Source organism: Malus domestica, chromosome 03 (genome assembly GCF_042453785.1).
Source record: "Malus domestica chromosome 03, GDT2T_hap1".
Taxonomy (NCBI): Eukaryota; Viridiplantae; Streptophyta; class Magnoliopsida; order Rosales; family Rosaceae; genus Malus; species Malus domestica.
In genome coordinates this window covers 14,114,876-14,131,153 of record NC_091663.1, presented here as the reverse complement: position 1 = coordinate 14,131,153, position 16,278 = coordinate 14,114,876, and the positions used below count along the sequence as shown (strand labels likewise).

The window sequence follows — 16,278 nt, the reverse complement described above, 5'->3', positions numbered from 1 at the left end:
CTCTACTCTGTCTGGTTTTTACTTTGCCATATTTGTCATGTTTATTTGTCGTTTGTTATTTGCTTGTTTTTGGTGTGAGTATATGCTTGAAACATTGAGGACAATGTTTGATTTAAGTGTGGGGGGTAACCATTGTTTTGCATGAAATTCGTAGAAATTTATCACCCATTACTTCTAGTGTTGTTCCTTGCTGTTTTAAGTATTTTTTAGCTGTTTTGGAGTGTTTCAGTGTGTTTTGACATAAAAATCCGAAAATTCATAAAAATTTGAAAAATTGTTTTGAAAATCCAAAAAAGAGTTGTTTTTGTGCACTTATTTGTGTCTTAGGGTACCTTCCAACACAATGATGAGGATTCGGTTTGTAATTGCATGACTGTTAAAGAGAGTTATAAACATGGATGAAAGTTTGATTTACTCTTTATTTATGCGTGGTTGTGGTTATAACTTATGAAATCACATGTAATCATAAAAGAAAAAAAAAAAAAATTAGTTTTTGTAACATGCTTGAAGGAAAGAACTCAAACTAACGCTACAACCTTGTGAGACTTGAGCTTAAACGTTTATTTGGAGAGTTAAAATATGTGCATTCTTGTTTTCTAAAGTCGTTGCATGATCTCATTATTCTTTGCTTGGTTATTACTTAGAAGGCGTTTCATCATTTAGTTCCAAATGCTAGAACTCATGCCTATTTCATTCAAAGCATGCTATTGATTTGCATAAAACATTTTGAAGATGAAGTTGTGTAGTTACCACCACCAAAGCCAAACTGCCATGTATCCCATATCGTTATATGTTTAAGTTAACCCCATTGAGCCTTGATAGCCTACATTCTTTGTTAAACCACATTATCCTTACCTAGCCTAGTTTAGGACCATCCATACCCTTGTTCTTGAAGCATAGTAAAACACGATTCAAATTGAATTTCTTTTGATTAATGTATGGCAGAAAACAAGTGTGGGGGAAGTGTGAGTTATTATGCTTGTTGAAAAAAAAAAACAAAAAAAAAAAAAAAAAAAAAAAAAAGAGTTGAAAAATATGCGAAAAAGAGTTTTAAAGTGCTGCTTGTTGAAGAAAGGGTCCAAAACATAGAATTCGGCCCTAATTATTGCTTGAATTTTCCCTTCGTGTCTAAAAGCTGATTTCTGCAATCTAAGTGAATTCTAAGTTTCAATTTCATTACTTTACTTGCTATTGCTTTAAGAACGATTGTTATCCTTATCCTTCATTTGTTAGCCATCACCCTAAGCCCCGTTACAACCCTTAACTTCATCTTGAGTGTCATGCGTTTCAATATGTGAAGTTTGAAATTGATATGAGCATATGGTGTCACTGGTTCTCGCATCTAAGTAGTAGCATTCCATTCATGAGATCATATCTAAACATGCTTATTAACTCCAGAAATTGCTTTCTTTGTGATACATATATGTGAGCGTTCGTTTTCATATCTACATCAATCTTCTCACATATAACTAGTATAGGGTGTGTAGTTAGAAAATCTGAGTGAAAATTTAGTGCATATCTTGTAAGGAATTGAGTGATTTCTCTAAGGCATGTTACTACATCAAAAACGTTATTTTAATCGATTAATTGTGAACAAGTAAGTGGTGACTATGATTAAGTACGTGCTTAAGTGTGAAGATGACTCAAATCTGTCGGGATAATAATTTTTAACATGTCATGTGCATTGGAAATCCCTGAGGCAAATGTTGGAAGGTTTAGGTTGTGTTTTATTTGTTTTGTTTCGTTTTATCTCTTTGTTTTGCTCGAGGACTAGCAAAAGCTAAGTGTGGGGGAATTTGATAGGAGCATATTTATGCGACTTAGTTGGCTTGTTCTTGTGCATTTATGTCGTGTTTCCTTAGTTATTTTAATGTTTAAAGTCATTTTCGTGTGTTTTCAGACTCTAAGTACAAAGTATGCAAGAAGATGCATTTTGGAGGCCTTTGGAGCGTGTTTCGGGCTTGGAATGGATAGCAAATGCATGGGCCAAGTGGATGGACGAATTTGAGAACTAAAGAGGCCAAGAATATGAAGAATTATGGTCCAAAAGATGAAGAAAACAGCCCAAAAATCTGTCACCCCAACTTGCATTCCTTGCCATGCAAACCACATAGAATTCCCTTTGGATTCCATGCCATGCTTGATCACTCGTCCCCTACATAATTTCTAATTTCATGCTTCAATTCATTTAATTATTACACTCAATTGCTTGATACCTCTTGTTCCCTTCACTCATTAGATTTTAGACAACATTTACATCCATTACATGCACCAATTGATGCTCCATCATTCACATTTGGAATCCCATGCCTTGTGTACCACATGTTGCTGCACCTTTGACCCATTTATTAACACATTTTCACCTCCCTTTCCATCTCTATGCAATGTACACAATCATTCATGCTCCTTAGCTTCAAGACCACTCCATTTTACCCTTCACACTTTGCATCATCACTTCATTTTCACCCTTGGACCATTGCACACCACACACACAAATTACCATGCATTTCATCCTTAACCTAACCTGATTTTCTAAGGTTTTTGGGGCCTATAAATACATGTTTACACCCCTTGGCCAAAGGACAATCCCCCATATTCATCATTTTATCACAGAAATTCGTCCATACACACCCTAGGAAGCAAAACACCCCAAAAACACCATTCTAGTGCCTAGAAAACATAACAGCCACTCCACCTTCTTCCACCCTCTTTGCCTAGTTTTCCACCACCTTCCAACCATCAAACACTCTTTCACACTCACCCTAAACCCCTCCATATCATTCCCCATCCATTCTACACCATAAATCCACCCAAAAATCTGTCCACAAGCTTCATGCCGCAACAAGGAGGAAGGGAGATCCATTGATGCACTTGCTTTCCAAGTTGGAGCATTTTAGGTGTTTTCTTTCCTTTGATTTTAATGTCTAAATTTATGTATCTTTGTATTGCAAGAATGAGGAACTAAACCCCCTTAGTTGGGGGGTGATTCGAAACCATGTACATGCTTGCAATATGATTTGATTACATTCAGTTGTTATTTCATAAGTTGCGGATTCAATTCGTTCATCTACTTGATTGATAACTTATTTGTGTATGTTGATTGAGAGTGCACGCTTAGTTTTCATGCATGAATATGATGCTAGATTATGAGGGAGTTTCACCTAATAGTTACAATCTTATAATCACAAGTAGTGAAGGTCGCTTGAAAACGATCGCGTTGAATGAATTCTTGGCACTAGTTTCATGCTCATCATAGTAACGAATGCCTCGTCAACACTTATAGTTCTCATTGTGCTTCATGATTCTTGATTGTATCTTTATTGTGCTCATCACGTAAGGAACCTTTGAGGAATGCTTTGAATTGTTGTATGCGCTTTTCCATCCAATTCATTAACTTAAGGAGAACTTGAAGGTTAATTTAACCGTATCTAATTAACTTGGGGTGTTGAGTTTCATAATTTATTGAAAGAACAACTGAAAATCATTTTGTTTGCAAGTGTGTCATGTGTGGAGAAGAACCTCCTAACTAGCCTTTTATCCATCCTTTTCATCCAAAAACGTTTTACAATCTGTTTTGTTTTAAAGTTTCTGTTTTGTTTTCAATTTTCGTCCAAAACAAATCCCCCTTTATTTTGAAGTCTTAGATTAGTTAGAAAGTGTTTTGATTTGTGTTTCTAAGTGTTTTGATTCAAGTTTTCATCCAACTTCGTCCAAGTTCTTGTTAGGTTCTCAAAACTGCCCAGAAAGTGGTTTTTAGGCAGTTTTGAGTCATTAGGTTGTTGTTTTGAGTTTTATGTTTGTTTAAGTATTTTAAAGTATAGTTTTGCATTCTTTGAGTCTAGTTTAGTGTTTTAAATTTTGTTTTTATGTTTTTAAGTCAGTTTTCAAGTGTTTAGCAATCCCTCCTAATCCCCGGCCTAGAACGATCCCTACTTACATACTTTACTACATTTGATAAAAAGAGGGTTTAATTTTGTGTGTTAACTTATTTTTCACATCAGGGTTGCGTTGTGTAGTGCCTTTTGGTCACAATTTTCCCTCAGTGGTGAAGTTGTCGTGCAGTGCAAGAAACTGCTTACGTAATCGCTGCCCTCTTTGCCGTGCTTGCTCAAGCTTTTGGTTTTTGTTTGCTACTGTAACGTGCTTTGAAGGACCGTCTTGTAGCTGCCTTCTTTGTTGTGCTTGCTCAAGCTTTTGTAGCTGATTTCTTTTCGTCGTTGTGACTTTGTTATTGTCATCTTCCAACACTTACAAGGTTTGTCTTGCATGTCTTTTGCTTTAGTGAAGCAATCTTTTTCTCTTTTTTTTTTCATGCCGTCCCACCTTGTGCTTATGTTGTCTTTTTTTTTTCGTTGCAGCCATGGTACTTTTCAAGTGCTTTAAGAGCAATACCATCACTATTCTTGCGAAGGAAGGCAACTCGCAAGATAGGGGAATAACGTTGAAACTTTGTGCATCGTTGACTGGCCCTAAGGTGCTTGTTCTTCCTGCAAAAGACAACTTCATGCATATCAAGTCGTGGTCTTCTAAAGTATCTTGGGAGGTGATTGATTTTGGTCATCCGAATACAAAGAAGAAGGTGTGCACGTCGAGGATTCTTAATCCCTCGCACCATGTTTGTGACAATCCACCGACTTCGTTTGAGCTTTTTGGTGATCGGATCTGCAACAGAGCTATGACTTGGAATAGCACCTGGTTGAATACTGCAGAAGCCGTTTTTGTTTTTTTTTTTTGGTTTCTTTTTCACTTTGTAATAAGGATTTGTAGCCGAATTCTTCCTTTGAAGAAATAAAGTATACACATTTTGAATTTTGCTCTCTATTTGTTTGAGCTTTTTGGTCCTACTTTGAAGAGACCAAGCTTTTAGCTTGAGGACAGGGGTAACATTATCTATGTTAATATGTCTTTCCAGCTTTGTCCCAATCATGCATATAAAATCATCCAAATATATAAGACTTTCAGTTTACATGCAATTAGGGTTCCAACATCACAATAATTTTGGAATTCAGGTTCCAACATCCCAGAAATAATTAAACAAAAAAAAAAATTAAGAGAGAGAGAGGGAGGAATAATGCATACCAAGGATGGGAAAAAGCTGGAATGGATCGAGGTGTTTAGGGATTGAAGTGAATTGGTATCTGGGTATGTTATTTTTGCTTTAAGTTTTAGTAATTTGTGTGCACTATCCATTTGTATTTATAGTAATTATCTGCACAAATCTTAATCACCTTACAATCTATCACTATTCACATATAGTTCATACAAAATGGCACATTGTGACCTCTCTTTGGCCATCAACAATTTTCCGAAGATAGATCAACTATTACTATTGTTAATTATCAATCCGTTTGGCCAATTCATTGAATATACTCACCATAAATTTCACAATTCATTGAATTTTCATACAATTGGGAGAAGTACAAAAACAAAGACAATTGGGAGAAGTAGAAAAACAAAAACAACTGCAGAAATTATCACCATAAGAACTACACTATGAAAAATCTAGAGACCAAAATCCTTGTGAACATAATTTAATCACATTAAGAGACATAAACTTTCGGTTCCAAAACAATTTTTCCTAAGCAAATTAAACGCAGAAGAAAGGGGATAAAAGAATTATCCAGAAAATACAAGAAATCGTTCAATTTTTATAGGAAACAAATCTCAGATAAATTAAATTAAATTAAAACATGGCAATTGAAAACTCCATCAAAGAAAAAAGGAAAAAGCAAACAAAATGATCATTTTTCTAAACGGGAAATCAAAATTGAAGAGAAATCCAACCTAGAAAACCAACAAATTCAAGAATTTTCACACACAAATTGCACAAAATAAAAACGGAGGGCATTTATGCCATTGAAAATGACAGAAGCTGAAAATTGATTGACAGGTGGAGAAGAAGAGCAAAGTCATCTTTTTACTGTTAAAAAAAAGAAAAAAGGGCAGATAATAAAGGAATTGGAGGGCTTTTTCACCCGTTTACTGTTAATGAACAGTGATTTTGTGTTGAGTTTTAGTATATGTATAATATAATGTATATATTGTATATTAAATATGTATTATTATCTATTTATATAAATTTAAAAAAAAGTTGTTTAATTAATTTATTTATTTTTATAGTATACCATAGGTAGGCAAAGAGTGAAATTTAAAAAAAATAGAAAACGCATTAAAGCCTAATGAAGATATCGTTAATATAACTCTTGAAGACAATATCTCAAGCCAAAATTTCAATGCTATTTCCCTTGGTGATTGGTGAAAACTGAAGGGTTTTAAAAAACATGCAAGGTTCCTCAACCTTGATACGCAACTTCCTTCATTTTGTGTATCCTTGAACATTTGGTATTTTGTAGTAATGATGTTTTTTTCATTAGACTCTTATTTTGGAGTATATAATACTTAAAATAGAAATGTTTTTGTTTTGTTTTTTATGTTTTGAAGTAATATTTATGTGATAATGAGGTATGCATATACTAATTTAGTATTATGCTTTCCATTTTTCTTAGGTCAAATTATGTTTTTCATTTTCATTATTTATTGATTTAAAATATATTTCTTTAACGGGTAACGTGCTGGGTCATATTACCTGATAATATTAACAAGTCGATTTTGGGTCGGGTCATATTACCAATTTACTTTAAAGGATGTTACACGACACGATCCGTTAAGATATAAGGTATTTTATGAAAACGACACGAATGCCAGGTTCAACTAAAATGAAATGGACTCAAAGATTTAAGTGGGTCTCCCTCAAAATTGGGCTATATCCACTATGTGCTCGGATTATATTGATTTCAAGACTAATAGTAGTGTTCGGCTAATACATAAACTCTCTATTTTTAGTCGTCTAACCTCAATACAGGAGGTTCCCACCTCTTTATATGAGCCATCAATGAACCCCCCAACCTTGGGTTCTCCCAACTTGGTATTTAATATGCAACTATGTAGACTAGCATACTTACACATTTCCACCTACCAACCAAACATTTGGTGGTGGAGTGACACGTGTTTAGTCGAAATGGTGGGTAATGTTAGAGTGGTGCGAGCCGAGCAGCACTTGGCCTTAGTTATCCAACCCTGTCCATCCAAGCGTCTTTTTGACCACATTTACATCCCATCTTAGGTCTTTACCACTAACAGGGAGTTGCCATGTAGCCTGATTGGCATGTAGGTAGCTATGTTCTTAAAGACTTATGCCATAAAGATTTCTGATTGCTCACATGTCTTTGGAATCATAAAGCTCTTTACATAAGCTAGTTGGGCTAAGCTAATAAGTGGTAGGTTATAGCGCTCGAGGGTATCCTCTTCAAGGCCCTTGGGCCTAGGCCTTCCTAATCTCCTTGGGCTTTTCGTGGCTTTCCTCTTAGCCTGCACCATTATATGGGCCTAAAACATCCAACTTTAATAGATGATATACGTCACCATCACCTATCATAATTGAGATAATAATACCATAAGCACCGAACTTGTTCATAAGTTTTCCTAGAAAGAAACGATTACTACATTGAAGTTTAACAAGCATTATAGATCATGGCTCAAAAATGTAAATGTGTGATTTTTTTTCTTTCAATATAAACTTTTAAACAACACTATGCATGTAAAAAGGACATCGTGCTCACTGGAAAGCACATAAACAGAAATTAAAGAATAGCAAACACATGCCAAAGCATACTGTTTGGGTTAATATTTGAACATTGGACCTAGATGAAGGAAAGCTTAAGGATGCCAACTAAAAGGGGACTTGCCCGAAACCCAGCACCAAGCCCAAAGGCAAAGTGAAGCCTTCTCAGCCTAGATACAAGCCATATGCTTACCATTGAAGTGACAAGTGATGAAGACTAACCTACTACCAGACAAAGAACACTTTCTAGTGGCATTCCAAGTAAAAAGCTGATGACTCACTGCCTTTCAGATGCTTTCGGGTAAGAGCAAAGTCATAGCAGTCAGGCTAATTGGCCTATAAAAGACAGAATAGGCCCCAGAGACATAGACACTCAACCAATCAAACAAACAAGCATACAAACTCTGCTCTCAAGCCATATTTGCATTCAAAAGTTGAAATCAACCCAGATTTAGTCATTTTTAGCAACAAGCTATCTCTTGTCCAGTTTAAAGCTCTGTTATCTCTTCCCTTGTGTAAACTTGTTTACCATCCATCCATTTTTAGCATATAAACCCCTGTTAATTCAAAGAGAAGTGATTGCAAGAGGTTCAACCTTGACATACAAGGTGAAATCTTGCCAGACTCTCTTTATTTGTTTTCTAAATTTGTAGATATATTACTTAAGGCATTGTCCAGTATGTATTCAAGTTATTTCCGTCAGTTTTCGTATTTTAAAAGTTCCATTTGCATCTGGATCTGGTTAGTTTAATGGATATGTTATCATTAAAATAAATCAAAAACCAAGCAAAAGGCTTAAAGGGGCCTGGACTCCTTTCATTTGAACATACAAGACTATGAACTAAAAGTCATTGTTTACAAGGCAAGAAAAAGAAATTAATGTGGACTTAACCCATCCACGACAATCTTTTGATAACAAGAAGTCCGAGTAACTTGAGGCACAAGTAATCGACTAAAAACACTCTTGTTCTACATCTGTTATACTGAGATAGCAGTGGCACGCCTAGCATTTAGTTAGTTTTGATTGCGAGCCTAAAGGCCTACACCTAAGGCCCTACAAAGGCACATTTCAGAACTAACTTTGTCCTCTTCTTATAGCACATCAACAAGTAAGAGCTTGACTACACATCCAAGGTGCCAATCCCTTGGGGAGCTGTGCTGAGGTCCGAGGATTATTCTCCAGAGAAATCTATGCTTGAACATAGTTTTTGCACGCCCGGTGGGATTCATTAGAGGATTTTCCTTCCTTGCAAGGACCAACTATTCTAGAGAGCCCAACTTCATCTGAGAAGTCAGGAGGAAAGGTGACCAATGAAGATTTACAAGCCACCATGGTATAAGTGCTGAAAATTATGGAGAAGATCACTCTGGAAACCTGAGGAAAAAAAGCAGACTCTGGTCTTTAACATCGAATTTGCAAAGAAGATTAGATTTGGAGTACTTTACTCCAAAAAAATGGTTATGCCAGTGAAATGATGAGAGAGGCTAGTTATGAGAAAGAACCAGTTATCCCCCTATTTCCTTTGCTTGAGGAAAATATCGATAAAGGAAAAAACAAGGAAGGATATGGAGCTAGTCAGCCAGTGTTGGAGGAGATCCTAGAAGTGGAGTTGCTCAACACCCTATTATTTTCACTAGATAGTAGGGGGTAAAGCGGGCAAGAAAGAAAGAAGTATGGGATGCCCTAGTTAATTGGAGAATCCAGTGGAAAAGGCGATCCTACTAAGGCAGACAAGCCTCCTCCTTATAGGCTTCAACCATTGGCCAGTAAGTGAGGGGATGTCAAGTGGAGACAACTCGATCCAAAGAAGGAAACCTTGTCGGGCAATTATTGCAGCCCGAAATGGGGAGCCCTACATACCCCATACAACAATACAGCTAACCAGCAACTCAGATATGAGTTAGCTAAGTTAAGAAGGATGGTGGCCCAGAATGCTCAAACCCAAGCTCGCTCGCTGTTCAGGACCACCTACCAAAAGCTATACCCAGAGTATATTAATGAGCAGAATCCTTTTCCACTTAACTTCAAGATGCCCACGTTTCCCACTTTTAATGGACAAGATGGCAGTGTATCCTTTAAAGATCACATCTTCAAGTTTTCCAACCATTGCATGGCATTCGAAGACAATCCTAATTATAAGTTAAGACTATTTGGGAACTCATTGGTTGGCCTAGCATCTCAATGGTATTCTTTGTTACCCCCTAATCCTATTGCTAATTGGGGGCAAATGGAGATGACTTTCCATAAGTAGTTCTATAGGATGGAGCTTGAGATGTCTAACAATGATTTAATGAAGGTGAAGCAATACAAACATGAGTCTACAGAAGACTTCATGATGAGGTTTAGAAGAACAAGAATGAGGTGCCAATTCCCTATCAATCATGCCTAACTCATATCCATTGCTCAAAAGGCTTTAAGGCTACCTTTGAGGAAAAAGTTTTATGATGTACTGTTCAATGAGTTACAATAGTTGGTAATTGCAGCCACAAAGTACGAAAAGCTATTGCTTGAGGAACAACAAGTGAAACACTCATCTAAGGCTCATACTTTTTACAAAAATAAAGCTGCAATTCAACAAGTGAAATTTAAAGGAGCTGAGCTAGAACAAAATGATGGCCATGGAAAAGAGGGGATGGACATGTGTGCGGCAGAGATGACTACCCCCTTCAAACCTTTAATAGTGAAGGGGTTAGTCCAACCAGTCAAGGATCAGAAAGTGGTGATGAATGATGGTGGATTTGTCCCTATGAAATCCCTTAAATACTAGAGTTATTCTTTTGATTTAACCAAGGCCTCGGAGATCTATGAAGAGTTGGTGTGGGCAAGAGTGATTATGCCCAACAACACCAAAAAGATGCCTACGCTATAAGAGCTAAGAGGAAAGAAATATTGCAAGCTGCACTATACCTTCAATCACTCTATAACCAAATGTGTCCAGTTCAAGGATTGGATACAAGATCTTATAGTGAAGGGAAAGTTGCTGTTGGAAAAACCACAAGCCAATATGATGATTGACACATATCCCTTCCTAGAAGCCCCAATAAACATGATCAACTTGACTTGGGCAGAAAAAGGGAAAGGGGAAGCTACTTGGGAAGGGAAAGCAGAAAGGAGGCAAGTTGACAAACCAACAGAAGGAACTATCAAGTTGCCCGAGAAACCCAAAACAGCTATAGTTAAGGGACTTGTGTTGTGTAGTAACTGCCAGGGCGAATGTGAGTTAGAAGTACCAACATTAGAAGCCATTATTGATCAAGAATTGATCAGAAGAAAGGAGAAAAATGACCAAGAAGCCCTTAGAAGTATCATGCAAGTAGTTGAGAAAGAGACATCCACAAAGGTTTTCCAAAGGTTGGGAGGAGATTCTCAACCAAAAGGCTTATCAGAGGTATTCAGAAATTATGAAGTCTCTGAAGAGGTGGAGGACAGAGAAGCCAAAATACCAAAATGGGTGGATATAAGGCCTCCCCAACCAAGTTACAATGATGTTAGAATGAAGGGAATAACAAAGAGGATTATATCCTCATTCACCAAGAAAGATTCTGCCCGACTTGGGCATAAATGGTACGTAGTAAGAAAAGATGAGAGGCTTGTCAAAGAAATGGGAGCCTATATGATCAAGAGAGTTCAGAGGCAGCATAAAGCCTACATGACCTCATTAAAAGTCCCTATTGCCTCGGAAACCTCCGAAAGTGTGAAGTTAAAAAAAGTACCTCATGGGGGGAAGAAATCAACTTCATTGGAGAAGTAAAAAGGAGGTGGAAAAGGAAAATAGCAAGACTGAGGGGGAAGGAGACCATGTGCCACAAAGCCCTCACCCTAAGAAGTACAGAATCCTAAGGAGAGCTCAAGAGGACGTGATAATGACACCAACACCAAGATGGAGCCCGAAGCCAATATGTTTTGGAACTATCTTGCTTGAGAGAAGAATGCCCCCACCGTTGCTGATTGATACTCTTTGTGAGAACCTAATGCAGACATAGAACTTTGGCATAACTCGGGAATAAAGGTTGCTCGAGCTGATGTTGCTAAAAGAAGCACATACCTAGTTAGATGAATTCATGGACCATATTGGAGGCAAGAATGAGGACTTACCTGAACCTAGCAACTTCCATGTAAACATGACATTTGTTCTATCTACCGTGTTTTGTCCCAAACATGATCAACCTGCCACAATGGAGGGTGATTACTTGGCAACAGAACCTATGATGACACATGTTAGTGTTAAAGAAGCAGGAAAATAGGAGTTGGGCAAAATAGGTTTGCCCAAGCTCACAAAAAAAGAGCTCGAGAGAGTGTACTCAAACATAATGGTCTTCAATCACTTGAGTTTAACCCTAGCCAACCATCTCAAGCTTATTTATGTAACTACTCATCTAGAGGGAGTGCCCTTCAAAAGGGTATTGATTAATGGATGAGTGAGAAGGATCTCATCTCCACAATTTAACAATTTCCAGTTTCTCTGGAGCCATCACTAGAACTCATGGGATACTGTCCCTCGAGGTTAGCTTGGGCTCCAAGCAAATCATGCTAGCTTTCTCCGTTGTGGATAGTAATTCCATCTATGGAGCTTTACTAGGCCGAGATTGGATTCATCAGAGTCTCTCTATGCCTTCCACCCTACACCAATAAGTAGCAGTTTACTATGAAGAAGGAGCCGTGAGACCGGGATTTTGGGAGATGGTGGAGGCTGAGTCACAGCCATTCCTCTCCACTGTCAATGTGGCAGAAGCCAGCTTTTATAATCATAGTATTGGGATTCTCCAGTGTTTAGGAGCTGATAAGAACGGCCGCTCGACTAAGGTGACAGCCCAAAAGTTTTTGGAACAAAGATTATTCCTCACCAAGGAAGAATGGGATAGGCCCCATATTGTCCTAACTCCCCAACACCAGTGATGTCGGAACAAAGAAGAAATGACCAAGTAATTGTAGTTAGATCCTTTATCAAAAAATTGTTGATGTATGGAAGATAGATGAAGCATGAAAAAGATAACTTGGCAGAAGAACAAGAGGAAGAAACTTCAAGCAACCAAAAGAAAAGTGAAAAAGAGTTTTTTGGAAAAGAGTTGGAAGGAGTTATCCAAATAGCTGAATGTATATATGACCTAGATGGGCCAAAAAACTTGCCCGAGAGGCTAGAGTTAGTCGAATTTTTGTGTACAAAGCCTTACAAGCCACCACTAGAGGTACAAAACCTCTTAGAAACCATTGATTTAGGGACTAAGGAAGATCCAAGGCCTATACAGATCAGTGACCTGTTGGAAGTTGAAGTTTGGGCAAAGATAGTTAGTCTTCTGCATGAGTTTAAAGACTGTTTTACTTGGCATCACACTGAGATGCCAGGTTTAGATTCAATCTTAGTAGAACACAAAATGCCTATTAAGGAGGGATATAAACCCGTGAAGCAAACACCGAGGAGGATGTCAAAAGAAATCGAAGAAAAAGTCAAAGAAGATATTAAAAGGCTAGTAAAGGCTGGATTTACTAAGCCTGCCGGATTTACTAGGCTTGCCAAATATGTTGAATGGTTGGGCAACATTGTACTTGTATTAAAGGCTATAACTAATGCAGTTCGATGTTGTGTTGACTATAGAAACATTAATGGAGCTACACTTAAAAATGAATATCCCATGCTCATGGCTGACTTATCCATAAATGCAGTTGCTAAACACAAAGTCCTATCATTCATAGATGGGAATGCTGGTTATAATCAGATAAAAATGGCTAAAGAAGATATACACAAAACAACTTTTAGGTGCCTAGGTCATGTTTGAGCATATGAATACTTGGTAATGTCATTCGGGCTAAAAAATGCCGGAGCAACCTATCAAAAAGCGACGAATGCCATTTTTCATGACTTGATTGGCCACAACATGGAAATATACATTGATGACATCGTAGTGAAGTCTAAAATTGAAGAACAACACTTGGTAGACCTCAGACAAGCCTTAACAAGAATGAGGATCCATAAGCTGAAAATGAACCCTAAGATATGTGCTTTTGGGGGTAAGGTCGGACAACTTTTTAGGATTCCTTGTTCATCAAAGAGGGGTGAAAGTCGACAAACATAAAGCTCGGACAATAATGGAATCACCTTATCCCAACAATAAAGTTCAACTATAAAGGCTACTGGGGAATATCAACTTCTTAAGGATATTCATTGCTAACTTGGCAAGCAAGGTTCAGCCGCTAACTCCTTTGTTAAGATTGAATGACAAGGAAGAATTTGAGTGGGGCCCACCACACTAAGAAGCTTTTGATAGAATAAAGGCTTACTTAGCCTCCCCACTAGTGCTTATGCCACCTCAGAGAGGGAAGCCTTTAAAACTTTATATTTCTTCCTCTAAAAAGTCAATGGGAAGCTTGTTGGCCTAAAACAATGAAGGTGGGAAGGAACAAGCAATTTACTACCTCAATAAAATCTTTACTGAGGTGGAAACAAGATATACTCCAGTAGAAATGTTGTGTTTGGCTCTATACTTCACTCCTAGCAAGCTAAGGCATTATATGTTGCCTTGCCATATCCACATTATTGCCAAGACTGATGGGATCAAGTACATGCTGTTAAAACTAATGCTAACTGGGATAATTGAAAAGTGGATTCTGGCACTATCAGAGTTCAGCTTTCAATATGTGGCTCAAAGAGCGATCAATGGACAAGTAATTGCAGACTTCTTAGCTGAACACCAAAAGTCTCAAAAGGAGATTATCAACATCCCAGAAATTTTGGAAGTGGACAGTGTGTGGATCCCTCCAAGCAAAGCCTTCTGGGGCAAAGAAGAATGGATCCAACAAGAGATAAAAAGAATAACTAGCCTCTGGATCACTCATTGGAGACTGTATTTTGATGGTTCTTGCCCTTAAAATGCTGCTAGAGCTGGGATTGTCATCATTGATCCCAAAGGTACTTACCGTTGTTATTCATTCCTCCTGGATTATCAAGAGACTACCAACAATCAGGCAAAGTATGAGGCATTGATAATTGGTCTGGAAATATTAATGGAGTTGGGAGCAACTGAAGTTAAGGTGTTTGGTGATTCAGAATTGGTGATCAATCAATTAAATGGAGAATACAAGTGCATACACATCACCATGACAGGTTACTATTTGGCATCTACACAACTATTGAGCTATTATGGCACTAAAATATCAATCAGCCATATCCCCAGAGAGTCAAACGCAATTGCTAATGAGATGGCATAATTGGCTTGTGGAGCACATATCTAAGAAAGGAAGTTTGAAAGGGATATAGAAGTTCAGAAAAGAAATCTCCCTTCTATCTCTGAAAGGGAATTCAACCTAGATGTGATGATTGAAGAAATGGAGATAGAGGATTGGAAGACACCTATTGTTTAATATTTGAAAGATCCATCCTTCCCCACAAGTAAGAAAAATAGACGACAAACAACTAAGTATGTTTTGTGGAATAAAGCTATGTTAAGAAAGACTCCAGATGGACTTCTGCTGAAATGCTTAGGCCAGGAAGAATCAATGAAGGTAATGGCCGAAGTACATGAAGAAATCTATGGGGCACATCAAGCTGGAACTAAGATGAGATGGTTGCTTAGAAGATATGGCTAAGGGTGTGAAGAATGCCAAAGACATGGACCTTTCCAACATGTGGGGTGTTAGGGATTGTTACATTGAAGAAGTTTAGACATTGTAAGAGATCCAAAAGTCAGCTTAAATGCTCATCATAGTTGAGTTTCAAGGAGGAAATGCAAGCTAAAGTGGATTAAAAAAGTCATTTTTCATTTCATTGAATGTTGAAGTTACATAAGAATCAACTCAATAGTTTTACATCCTTGGCTAGGGTAGGTATTATAGAATGGTATGGCCGCATGATAGTGAAGATTCTACCTGAGTCATCCAAAGCAATGTTACTGTCAGCTAACTATGCTTCAACATCTTCAACTTCAACATTTACTTTCTTAGCATTTTCAATCTTCTGGTGAGGTTGGTTGGTTAAGGTCGCTTGTTCAGCCTTAAGGACAGACAGTTGCTCCTTCAACCTCTTAATTTCAGAAGATACCTTTGTAATCTTTGCCTTCATAGCAGAGCCTTCTTCCACAAGTCCTACCAAAGTCTTTGACATTGATCCTAAAACCAACAAGGTTGTGGTAGTTGATCCCGAAGTATACACCTAAAATGATAAAGTGATCAGGAAAGCAGAAACTATATGGAAGTCTGGGCTTGTGGATATTAGTGCAAGGGAAGATAACTTTATATTTACAAGTGGAATCTACCGGTGCGATTAAGGCTGCTCGGCTACTCCTTAATGCCATAGAAGTCCTAAAATAGAAGTTGGACACAATGCACTTTTCTGAGGATACTGTAGAAGCTAATGCCCAGTCATGGGTAACATTTATGACCCTGCCTGAGGGCTTTAGCCCGAAGACTTACGCCATGTCAAGGATGGTAGAAGACATGGGGCCTATCCTGAAATTAAAAGTGTTGGTGCCTGAGTTTGAGAAAATGAGTGCAATTGTCAGTAGCTTGGGCTTGGCAATGACCGTGGTCTTGGAGAGCATTATTAGCTCATAAATTCCATTCTTCATCCACTTCTGCTTGAAGGTGGGCTCGAGCTCGTTAACCCATTGTATAAGTGGGAAGCCACGACGGTGGTTTGACCATTTAAAAGACGAAATGCCCGACT

The 16,278-nt window shown here is 37.8% G+C and overlaps 1 long non-coding RNA gene across 1 annotated transcript; it reads left to right on the top strand.

Annotated features, from left to right (window-relative positions):
- Positions 1-4,008: 4,008 nt before the first annotated feature.
- On the top strand, positions 4,009-4,809 carry LOC139194207 (uncharacterized). Its single transcript, XR_011578968.1, has 2 exons — positions 4,009-4,255; positions 4,359-4,809. It is a non-coding gene; the product is annotated as an uncharacterized lncRNA (long non-coding RNA).
- The last annotated feature ends 11,469 nt before the right edge of the window (positions 4,810-16,278 follow it).